Source organism: Scyliorhinus torazame, chromosome 5 (genome assembly GCF_047496885.1).
Source record: "Scyliorhinus torazame isolate Kashiwa2021f chromosome 5, sScyTor2.1, whole genome shotgun sequence".
Taxonomy (NCBI): Eukaryota; Metazoa; Chordata; class Chondrichthyes; order Carcharhiniformes; family Scyliorhinidae; genus Scyliorhinus; species Scyliorhinus torazame.
This window is the reverse complement of record NC_092711.1, coordinates 86,656,626-86,669,303: the sequence shown is the minus strand read 5'-3', so window position 1 is coordinate 86,669,303 and position 12,678 is coordinate 86,656,626. Positions and strand designations below refer to the sequence as shown.

Sequence of the window (12,678 nt, the reverse complement as noted above, 5' to 3'; positions counted from 1 at the left end):
ACCCAAGGTCAACACCTTCACCCTATCCCCATAACCCAGTAACCCCACCCAACACTAAGGGCAATTTTGGACACTAAGGGCAATTTAGCATGGCCAATCCACCTAACCTGCACATCTTTGGACTGTGGGAGGAAACCGGAGCACCCGGAGGAAACCCACGCACACATGGGGAGGATGTGCAGACTCCGCACAGACAGTGACCCAAGCCGGAATCGAACCTGGGACCCTGGAGCTGTGAAGCAATTGTGCTATCCACAATGCTACCGTGCTGCCTTCTTGTTGGAGGTGAGTATGGAAGAGACAGGGGAGAGCGAGAGTACTTCAAAAGGAACTAACTTGTGTAAGAGATATTAAAAAGTTTCAGCACACTGCGTATTTAACACAAGTTTAATTTATTTGACTGTTACACAGAATATTAGCCCCTGTAAATGGGCTGGAGTTTGTTATCAGCAGAAAGAGACCCAAATGAACACGGTTCAGCCCTGATTGTGAGGAACAGCAAAATCCAATCACTATGGTTACTTGTGGCCTCGTTGGTGACTCAGCAGGTGGTATGAAGTGGTGAATCCCTTCCCACACTTGGAGCAGGTGAATGGTCTCTCCCCAGTGTGAACTCGCTGGTGCCTCTGCAGGGCGGATAGCTGAGTGAATCCCTTCCCACACCAGGAACAGGCGAATGGCCTCTCCCCAGTGTGAATTCGCTGATGTACAGTGAGGTTAGATGATCGACTGAACCCAGTCCCGCAGCGAGAGCACCTGAAGGGTCTCTCGTCAGTGTGAACACGTTGATGGCTCATCAGTTCCCCAGAGCTTTTATAGCCTTTCCCGCAGTCTGGGCATTGAAACGGCCTCTCCCCAGTGTGAACTCGCTGGTGACTCAAGAGGTGGGTTGAAATAGTAAATCCCTTCCCACATTCTGAGCAGGTGAATGGCCTCTCCCCAGTGTGAATTCGCTGGTGCTTCTGCAGAGTGGATGAATCACTGAATCCCTTCCCACATTCTGAGCAGGTGAATGGCCTCACCCCAGTGTGAACTCGCTGGTGTCTCAGCAGGTTGGCTGAAATAGTAAATGCCACCCCACATTCTGAGCAGGTGAATGGTCTCTCCCCAGTGTGACTGCGTCGATGAGTTTCCAGATTGGATGGGGAAGTGAATCCTTTCCCACAGTCCCCACATTTCCACGGTTTCTCCACAGAGTGACTGCATTTGTGGCTTGTGAGGCGTGATGATTGACTGAAACCTCGTCCACACACACAACACGTGTACGGTTTCTCCCCGCTGTGAACGATGCTTTTTCCTTCCATGTTCAAAGTACGATGATATTCAGGATATGATAAATTGAGGACTCTGTCAGATCCTGATGTGATGCTTGGTTTGAGTATCCGGACTTTGAAGCCTCCTCTTCGAACACCCTGTGAAACTGATTTAAAACAGAAAATAGGGAGTGAGAGAAAACACCAAAAACACAAAGGCAGGTTGTGAAATTGAGCTGAATGAATCTGGTAATTTGTGGGCCCAGCACTAGGATAATGTGACCATGAAAACTGCTGGATTGTCGTAAAAATCCAACTGACCTCTTTGGGAGGAAAGAGGAAGCGGTGAAGAGGGATTTTGTATATCTCCAAGACATATTTAGAGAGTAGTTGGTGAAGCAAATTCGATCTTGAGCTTCATAAATAGTAATATTTTGATAATGAAACAATGCTTCTGGTGGCACATAGAACATACAGTGCAGAAGGAGGCCATTCGGCCCATCGAGTCTGCACTGACCCACTTAAGCCCTCACCTCCACCCTCTCCCCGTAACCCAATAACCCCTCCTAACCTTATTTGGTCACTAAGGGCAATTTATCATGGTCAATCCATCTTAAAATGCTCTCTGAGATGCACTCAGTTCAAGGGCAATTAGTGATGGGCAGTGAATGCTGGCCCAGCCAGCGACACACACATCCCGTGAATGAACAGAAAAGAAAATCTGCCATCCTTACCTGGTCTGGCCGACACGATTCCAAACCACAGCAATGTGGTTGACTCTTTAAATGCCCTCCGAGATGGCCGAGCAAGCCACTCGGTTTGAGGGAAATTAGGGATGGGCAATAAATGTTGGCCCAGCCAGTGACTCCCACAAATGAATAAAATGAAATGCTGGAGACTCCAGTCAGTCAATCCGGGAGAGTTGGCATCCGGTCCAGGTTCGCAGCGCATGCGCCCTGCGGCTCCTTGTCCTCTGTAAAGATGGCGGCCGGTAACCCGGGCCTGTCACCGCTCAGCTCTCACTCTGTTCGGTGCTGTTTAAGACGGGACCGTTAACATTTTACTCGGGAGTTGAAGCCTCCACGGGGTATTTATGAAGCCTCCTGGCTCACTCCGCAGCTTCTATCGCTCCCCGGCCACCCACCGGCTCCAATCCTGAAAGTCGCTTGATTGCTTCTTCCCCGCTCCTGCACCGTCAGCAACAACCTGAACTGCGCATGCACGAGTCACAGCCCGATTGGCGCATGCTCCAGTCATAGCTGGACTCTGCGCATGTGCGAGGAGCTTCTGTGATGTGGATTGAACACATTCCCAGCTGCAATGCATGATGGGTAATAACTCCGCCATTGAAATCGACATTGCTGATAGAAATTATTCTTTGCGAACCGATTCTGATTGGTACCATTGTGCCAAGGCATCAAATGTATTAGATAAATTAATAGGGCACCTACATAGACAGGCCCTCCACCACAGGTCTGTCCTGGGTGTGATTGACAACAGACCAAACACGAACAGTGAGATGTTAACGTGTTGGAGTCTGAGCAGGTTCAGGTGAACAGTGATTTGTGTCCCCCTGGACCGAATAGTTAAACTGCCCCTCGCCAATAACAATGTGCTGACATTGGATAAAATGGTTTGGGGCTTTTAAAGTTGGAGTGTTAACAAGTGGGAAAACTGAGGAAATCCCTTTGCACATGTGAAGTGTGTGTGATCGATCTCCACCTGAACTGCTCCTGAACTGCACATTAGATTAATTAATGACTAACTCATATTTATTCTCATCCAGTGGAAACATTTTCCACTTGTCTATCATATCAAACCTTTTCATAATCTTACAGGATCAGGTCATCCTTCATTCCCTTTTCCTGAGAAAAGGTTTACACCCTGTCCAATCCCTCTTGCCGGGTATAACCTGCCAGTTCAGGCATAATTCAAATATCTCTTCCTGCATCTTCTCCAGTCCTTCGAGATCCATTTTACAATATGGAGACTTTAACTAATCTGAGCCGCAAACTCACCGTTGTCCCCAAATGCCTGTATGTTGCAGTGTTTTAGTCATTTTACTGTTAGCTGAACGCAAGATGGGACAGAATAAGATCCAACGAGCCAGTCTGTAATACTGTAGAACATCTACAAACTTGCCTCTTCCCCGTACTGCTAAACAGTTGACTTTTTCACTCTCCTCCACAATAGTCCTCAACACCGGCGCCCTGCAAGGGTGCGTACTTAGCCCCCTACTCTACTCCCTGTACACACACAACTGCGTGGCAAAACTTGGTTCCAACTCCATCTACAAGTTTGCTGACGATACGACCATAGTGGGCCGGATCTCGAATAACGATGAGTCCGAATCCAGGAGGGAGATAGAGAACCTAGTGGAGTGGTGTAGCGACAACAATCTCTCTCAATGCCAGCAAAACTAAAGAGCTGGTAATTGACTTCAGGAAGCAAAGTACTGTACACACCCCTGTCAGCATCAACGGGGCCGAGGTGGAGATGGTTAGCAATTTCAAATTCCTAGGGGTGCACATCTCCAAAAATCTGTCCTGGTCCACCCACGTCAACGCTACCACCAAGAAAGCACAACAGCGCCTATACTTACTCAGGAAACTAAGGAAATTCGGCATGTCCACATTGACTCTTACCAACTTTTACAGATGCACCATAGAAAGCATCCTATCGGGCTGCATCACAGCCTGGTATGGCAACTGCTCGGCCTAGGACCGCAAGAAACTTCAGAGAGTCGTGAACACCGCCCAGTCCATCACACGAACCTGCCTCCCATCCATTGACTCCATCTACACCTCCCGCTGCCTGCGGAAAGCAGGCAGTATAATCAAAGATCCCTCCCACCCGGCTTACTCACTCTTCCAACTTCTTCCATCGGGCAGGAGATACAGAAGTCTGAGAACACGCACGAACAGACTCAAAAACAGTTTCTTCTCCACTGTCACCAGACTCCTAAATGACCCTCTTATGGACTGACTTCATTAACACTACACCCTGTATGCTTCATCCGATGCCAGTGCTTATGTAGTTACATTGTATATGTTGTGCTGCGCTATTACGTATTTTCTTTTATTCCCTTTTCTTCTCATGTACTTAATGATCTGTTGAGCTGCTCGCAGAAAAATGCTTTTCACTGTACCTCGGTACATGTTACAATAAACAAATCCAATCCATTCCCGTGCCACCTCGATGCCTAGATATTAATAAGAACACAAGAACTAGAAGCAGGAGTAGGCCATCTGGCCCCTCGAGCCTGCTCCATCATTCAATGAGATCATGGCTGATCTTTTGTGGACTCAGCTCCACTTTCCGGCCCGAACACCACAACCCTTAATCCCTCTATTCTTCAAAAAACTATCTATCTTTATCTTAAAAACATTTAGTGAAGGAGCCTCTACTGCTTCACTGGGCAAGGAATTCCATAGATTCACAACCCTTTGGGTGAAGAAGTTCCTCCTAAACTCAGTCCTAAATCTACTTCCACTTATTTTGAGGCTATGCCCCCTGGTTCTGCTTTCACCCGCCAGTGGAAACAACCTGCCCGCATCTATCCTATCTATTCCTTTCATAATTTTATATGTTTCTACAAGATCCCCCCTCATCCTTCTAAATTCCAACGAGTACAGTCCCAGTCTACTCAACCTCTCCTCGTAATCCAACCCCTTCAGCTCTGGGATTAACCTAGTGAATCTCCTCAGCACACCCTCCAGTGCCAGTACATCCTTTCTCAAGTAAGGAGACCAAAACTGAACACAATACTCCAGGTGTGGCCTCACTAACACCTTATACAATTGCAGCAAAACCTCCCTAGTCTTAAACTCCAACCCTCTAGCAATGAAGGACAAAATTCCATTTGACTTCTTAATCACCTGTTGCACCTGTAAACCAACTTGTTGGGACTCATGCACTAGCACACCCAGGTCTCTCTGCACAGCAGCATGTTTTAATATTTTATCATTTAAATAATAATCCCTTTTGCTGTTATTCCTACCAAAATGGATAACCTCACATTTGTCAACATTGTATTCCATCTGCCAGACCCTAGCCCATTCACTTAGCCTATCCAAATCACTCTGCAGACTTCCAGTATCCTCTGCACTTTTTGCTTCACCACTTATCTTATGTGCCGTCTGCAAACTTGGACACATTGCCCTTGGTCCCCAACTCCAAATCATCTATGTAAATTGTGAACAGTTGTGGGCCCAACACTGATCCCTCAGGGACACCACTAGCTACTGATTGCCAACCAGAGAAACACCCATTAATCCCCACTCTTTATTTCTATTAATTAACCAATCCTCTATCCATGCTACTACTTTCCCCTTAATGCCATGCATCTTTATCTTATGCAGCAACCTTTTGTGTGGCACCTTGTCAAAGGCTTTCTGGAAATCCAGATATACCACATCCATTGGCTCCCCGTTATCTACCGCACTGTTAATGTCCTCAAAAAATTCCACTAAATTAGTTAGACACGACCTGCCCTTTATGAACCCATGCTGCATCTGCCCAATGGGACAATTTCCAACCAGATGTCTTGCTATTTCTTCCTTGATGATAGATTCCAGCATCTTCCCTACTACCGAAGTTAAGCTCACTGGCCTATAATTACCCGCTTTCTGCTTACCTCGTTTTTTTAAACAGTGGTGTCACGTTTGCTAATTTCCATCTGCCGGGACCACCCCAGAGTCTAGTGAATTTTGGTAAATTATCACTAGTGCATTTGCAATTTCCCAAGCCATCTATTTTAGCACTCTGGGGTGCATTCCATCAGGACCAGGAGACTTGTCTACCTTTAGCCCCATTAGCTTGCCCATCACTACCTCCTTGGTGATAACAATCCTCTCAAGGTCCTCACCTGTCATAGCCTCATTTCCATCAGTCACTGGCATGTTATTTGTGTCTTCCACTGTGAAGACCAACCCAAAAAACCTGTTCAGTTCCTCAGCCATTTCCTCATCTCCCATTATTAAATCTCCCTTCTCATCCTCTAAAGGACCAATATTTACCTTAGCCACTCTTTTTTGTTTTATATATTTGTAGAAACCTTTACTATCTGTTTTTATATTGAGCAAGTTTACTCTCATAATCTATCTTACTCTTCTTTATAGCTTTTTTTAGTAGCTTTCTGTTGCCCCCTAAAGATTTCCCAGTCCTCTAGTCTCCCACTGATCTTTGCTACTTTGTATGCTTTTTCCTTCAATTTGATACTCTCCCTTATTTCCTTAGATATCCACGGTCGATTTTCCCTCTTTCTACCGTCCTTCCTTTTTGTTGGTAAAACCTTTGCTGAGCACTGTGAAAAATAGCTTGGAAGGTTCTCCATTGTTCCTCAACTGTTTCACCATAAAGTCTTTGCTCCCAGTCAACCTTAGCTAGTTCTTCTGTCATCCCATTGTAATCTCCTTTGTTTAAGCACAAAACACTAGTGTTTGATTTTACCTTCTCACCCTCCATCTGTATTTTAAATTCCACCATATTGTGATTGCTCCTTCCGAGAGGATCCCTAACTATGAGATCATTAATCAATCCTGTCTCATTACACGGGACCAGATCTAGGACCGCTTGTTCCCTCATAGGTTCCATTACATACTGTTCTGGGAAACTATCGCGGATACATTCTATAAACTCCCCCTCAAGGCTGCCTTGACCGACCTGGTTAAACCAATCCACATGTAGATTAAAATCCCCCATGATAACTGCTATACCATTTCTACATGCATTGGTTATTTCTTTGTTTAGTGCCTGCCCCACCATAATGTTACTATTTGGTGGCCTATAGACTACTCCTATCAGTTACTTTTTCGCCTTACTATTCCTGATTTCCACCCAAATGGATTCAACCTTATCCTCCATAGCACCTATGTCATCCTTAAATAACAGAGCTACACCACCTCCCTTACCATCCACTCTGTATTTCCAAATAGTTTGATACCCTTGGATATTTAACTCCCAGTCGTGACCATCCTTTAACCATGTTTCATTAATGGTCACTAAATCATAGTCATTCACGATGATTTGTGCCATCAACTCATTTACCTTATTCCAAAAACTACGAGCATTCAGGTAAAGTACACTTATGTTGGCTTTTTTACCTCTGTTCTGAATCTTAACACCTCGATCAGTAACCTCTCCTAAGTTATATTTCCTCTTAACCTTTATCCTAATTTTCCTTGTCGTTGAACCCATATCTTCATGTAACAACCTGCCGCGTCGCTTGCCATTAATGTTTTCACTTCCCGTTTTATTCCTTTTAGTATTCCTGGTCCTACTCAGAGTTCCCGTCAGTCACTGTACCTTGTACTGTCGCATTTTTTGATTTTTGACTGTGGCTTCTCTGCCTTACACTTTCCCCCTTACTGTCCCCTTACTGCCTTTTGTTTCTGTCCCTGTTTGAAAATGAAATGAATGAAATGAAAATCGCTTATTGTCACAAGTAGGCTTCAATGAAGTTACTGTGAAAAGCCCCTAGTCACCACATTCCGGTGCCTGTTCGGGGAGGCTGTTACGGGAATTGAACAGTGCTGCTGGCCTGCCTTGGTCTGCTTTAAAAGCCAGCGATTTAGCCCTGAGCTAAACAGCCCCTGCCCTTACTACCTTACAACTTCCTGCATCGGTTCCCATTACCCTGACACATTAGTTTAATCTCTCCACAACAGCTCTGGCAACCCCCCCCCAGGATATCGGTTCCAGTCCTGCCCAGGTGCAGACCATCCGGTTTGTACTGGTCCCACCTCCCCCAGAACCGGTTCCAATGCCCCAGGAATTTGAATCCCTCCCTCTTGCACCATCTCTCGAGCCACGCATTCATCCCATCTATCCTGACATTCCTACTCTGACTAGCTTGTGGCATTGGTAGCAATCCTAAGATTATTACCTTTGAGGTCCTACTTTTTAGTTTAACTCCGAACTCCCTGAATTCAGCTTGTAGGACCTCGTCCCGTTGTTTTACCTATATTGTTGGAGCCTATGTGCACCACGACAGCTGGCTGTTCACCCCCCACTCCCCCCCAGAATGTCCCGCAGCCGCTCCGAGACATCCTTGACCCTTGAACCAGGGAGTCAACACACCATCCTGGAGTCTCGATTGTGTTCGCAGAACCGCCTGTCTATTCCCCTTACAATTGGGTCCCGTATCACTATAGCCCTGCCATTCTTCTTCCTGCCCAGCTGCGCAGCAGAGCCAGCCACGGTGCCATGAACCTGGCTGCTGCTGCCTTCCCCTGGTGAGCCATCTCCCTCAACAGTATCCAAAGCGGTATATCTGTTTTGCAGGGAGATGACCGCAGAGGACACCTGCACTGCCTTCCTACTCTTGCTCTGTCTTTTGGTCACCCATTTTCTATCTCCCTCAGTACCTTTCACCTGCGGTGTGACCAACTCGCTAAACGTGCTATCCACGACGTCCTCAGCATCGCGGATGCTCCAAAGTGAGTCCATCCGCAGCTCCAGAGCCGTCAAGCGGTCTAACAGGAGCTGCAACTGGACACACTTCTTGCACATGAAGGAGCCTGGGACAGTGGACGTGTCCCTGAGCTCCCACATAGCACACCAGGAGCATGACACGGGTCTGAGATCTCCTGCCATGTCTTCAACCTTCTGTTAACTTCAACAATTACAATTTCCCAAAAAATAAATAAATAATTAAACAACAAAGAAAAAAATATATATATATACCAATGAAAAGAAAAAGAAAACAGAAACACTACTTACCAGCCACTTACCAGGGATGAAAAGCACCTCCTCCCCACCCAGCTTTGAATTCCCACCGAGATTCAAATTCCCAAACTCACTCTTGGTTCTGTCTCACTCTGGCTGTGTCTTCTATGGCTCACTGGGAGAACTCACTGACAGTGAGTTTACAAGTTGCTCTTTTAAATTTTTTAATTAATATTGAAAGCATCCCCTTACCATCCTGAACGACAGCTCCCCCAATCGCCTCCCCTTCCCCGGACTGCAAACATCTCACTTTTCCCCATATTTAGTTTATATGCCGAAAACCGGACAAATTCCCCCAGAATCCTCATAATTTCTTCCATTCCTTCTAGGGGGCCGGAACATACAGGAGCAGGTTGTCTGCGTAAAGCGAGATTCTGTGTTCCACTCCAACCCGGCCAGCCTCTGGAGGCTCTCAGCCCAATTGCCAGCGGCTCTATGGCTAACCCGAACAGCAGCGGGGAGAGGGGGCATACCTGTCTCGTCCCCCGATGCAGCCGGAAATAGTTCGATGTTGATCTATTCATTCGTACGCTCGCAACAGGAGCCTGATACAACAGCCTGACCCAGTCAATAAAGTCCCGCCCAAATCCAAACTGCCCCAGTACCTCCCACAGATATTCCCATTCCACCCGATCAAGAGCCTTCTCTGCGTCCATTGCGACCACTACCTCCACGTCCCAACTTCTGGGGGCATCATAATCACATTTCTTATTTAAAAATAAATTTAGAGTACCCAATTCATTTTTCCCAATTAAGGGGCAATTTAGCGTGGCCAATCCACCTACCCCTCACATCTTTTGGTTGTGGGGGCGAAACCCACGCAAACACGGGCAGCACGGTAGCATTGTGGATAGCACAATTGCTTCACAGCTCCAGGGTCCCAGGTTCGATTCCGGCTTGGGTCACTGTCTGTGCGGAGTCTGCACATCCTCCCCGTGTGTGCGTGGGTTTCCTCCGGGTGCTCCAGTTTCCTCCCACAATCCAAAGATGTGCAGGTTAGGTGGATTGGCCATAAGTTGCCCTTAGTGTCCAAAATTGCCCGTAGTGTTGGGTGGGGTTACTGGGTTATGGGGATAGGGTGGAGATGTTGACCTTAGGTAGGGTGCTCTTTCCAAGAGCCGGTGCAGACTCGATGGGCCGAATGGCCTACTTCTGCACTGTAAATTCTATGATCTATGATCTGATGTGCAAACTCCACACAGACAGTGACCCAGGGCTGGTATTCGAATCCGGGTCCTCAGTGACGTAGTTTTGTAAACTCTTTTTCCGGGACAATAGAAGATTTGTATTCGGGAAATTCAGACTAAATATTGCATTAAGATCAGACAGAAATCAGTTGATTCACCAGGATCTGAATATCATCCTTCGAATGTGGAAGGAGAAATGTTTCTCTGTTCTGAGTGAGAAAAGATTTCAAACATCAGTGTGACTGGAAAAGCACCAAGACCCACACAACACACAGCCGAGTGAGCGAGTTGAGTGAACTGACTGTGTAAACTGGGTTTGAATCCTACTACCGCAGGTGATGGAATTTAAACTCAATATAATATCTGGAATTAAAAGTCTATGAAACCAGCTGGTTCACTGATGTCCTTTAGGGAGGGAAATCTGCCGTCCTTACCCAGTCTGGCCGACATGTGACTCCAGACCCATAAGCAATGTGGTTGACTCTAACCAGCCCTCAAGGGTAATGAGGATGGGTAATAAATGCTGGCACAGCCTTCGATGCCCACGTCCATTGAATTTAAAAAAAAATTGTTTCATTAATTATAACTCAATTAATGATCACTACTTATTTAATCATCTGGACAGACATATAGCTAATTAATACAGTAAATTTTAATGAATACATTTGGTTAATACCAGATACACTGGTAACACTGAGTAGTACTAAACTCGGTATGCTTCACCCGGTGTCTGTCTCTATGTATTTTCATTGTTTATTTATCTATGTCCTAGATTTTTTCATGTATGGAACAATCTGTCTGGACTGCTCGCAGAACAATACTTTTCAGAATGGCATGTGGTGCAGTGGTTAGCACTGAGACGACGGCGCTGAGGACCCGTGTTGGAATCCCGTCCCTGGGTCACTGTCTCCAAACTCCATGTGGAGTTTGCACATTCTCCCCGTGTCTGCGTGAGTTTCACCCCCACAACCCAAAGTTGTGCAGGTTTAGCGGATTGGCCATGTTAAATTGCCCCATCATAATCGGGTACTCGAAATTTATATTAAAAAAAGCAATACTTTTCACTGTACCTCACTGAGCCTTCTTAAAAATTATTCATTCACGGGAGGTGGGGGTCACTGGCTGGGCCAGCATTTACTTCTCATTCCAATTGCCCTTGAACTGTGTGTCTTGTGAGGCTATTCCAGAGGGCACTTACAAATCAATCACAACATTGCTGTGGATCTGGAGTCACATGTAGGCCAGGCCACATAAGGAGAGCAGATTCCCAAAGGACATGAGTGAACCAGACGGGTTTTTACAACAATCCACAATCTCATTAGACTTTTAATTTCAGACTTTTATTCAATGTGAATATCTGTCATGGCCAGATTCGATCCCAGATCCCCAGAGCATTAATCTGGGTCTCTGGATTACTAGCCCAATAAATAATACCATTACACCACTGCCCAGCCCACAATGTCTAGTAACTTCTCAAAATTACAAAGTAATTTATTTTTTCAAACAAATTCTGAAAGCTCTGCAGTTTCTGGAAACATTTTGATTGAAAGTGTTATTTTTTAAAATAAAGATCTAGTTTTTACAACATAATTACCTAATACACCAATTCACTAATGATAATCAATGTTCACTACAGAATAATCATTAATGTAATTATTGTTTTTTGCTCTGAAATCAATACATAGTTAATATAGAAAAGGTACAGAAGGTGAAATGGCTACAGGAGGCACATGTTTGAGGTATAAAAGGGCTTCCTTGTCCTTGTTACTAATGACAGTGAATACACTTTGAAAATAACAGTTTTAAAACTAAATGCGATTACACATGCGTACTTACAGCTTCTTACATCACAACAGTGAATATGTTTCAAAAGTACTCCACTGGCTTTCAAAGACTTCAGAAGGTCCAGTGGCAGTACAAGGTTTTATAGAAATGTACATTTGTTCTAATAGTCCGCAAACTAGGATATGCCCCTGTCTCTGGATCTCTAAAGGCTTAATTACCTGCAAATGCTCGCACCCCTGTCTCTGGAAAGACTTAATTAGTTGCAAATGCTCGCATTCAAAGCCTGGTCTTGGATCTTTATCCACATATATATTTCTAGAACCTACATCTTCATTCACCTGAGGAAGGAGCAGTGCTCCGAAAGCTAGTGATTTGAAACAAACCTGTTGCACTTTAACCTGGTGTTGCAAGACTTCTATCTGCAGGATGATTCTGAAGGGTTTGCTCCAGTTCAGAGGACAGGTCCGGAGGACTGACCGAGAGCGGCTGGTCCTCCAACCAATCAGGGTGAATGGGAGGCGGAACAAAGCCGTGGCTCTCGCTCACTACGCATGCGCTCCGACGCGTACTTCGTCCAATCGGGCCTGTCTCGGGGAAAAGCCCGAGCAGCGTTCGCCGGTTCAACTGCCGTATCCGAGCTTCGTATTCGGGGCTGAGGGCCGACACGGAGTGTTTATGAAGCCTCCCGACCCCTCAACCGGCTCTATCCATCCCACATAACTCAC

At 45.8% G+C, this 12,678-nt stretch overlaps 3 long non-coding RNA genes across 4 annotated transcripts in view; 1 reads left to right on the top strand and 2 right to left on the bottom strand.

Annotated features, from left to right (window-relative positions):
* Positions 1-12,678, top strand: part of LOC140418793 (uncharacterized) — a 32,659-nt gene that overhangs the window by 12,878 nt on the left and 7,103 nt on the right. The window lies entirely within an intron of this gene.
* Positions 1-12,678, bottom strand: part of LOC140418796 (uncharacterized) — a 59,697-nt gene that overhangs the window by 46,966 nt on the left and 53 nt on the right. The window lies entirely within an intron of this gene.
* On the bottom strand, positions 376-12,671 carry LOC140418788 (uncharacterized). The gene is made up of 2 exons (XR_011945328.1): positions 12,337-12,671; positions 376-1,420 (listed from the first exon to the last, which is right to left on the bottom strand). It is a non-coding gene; the product is annotated as an uncharacterized lncRNA (long non-coding RNA).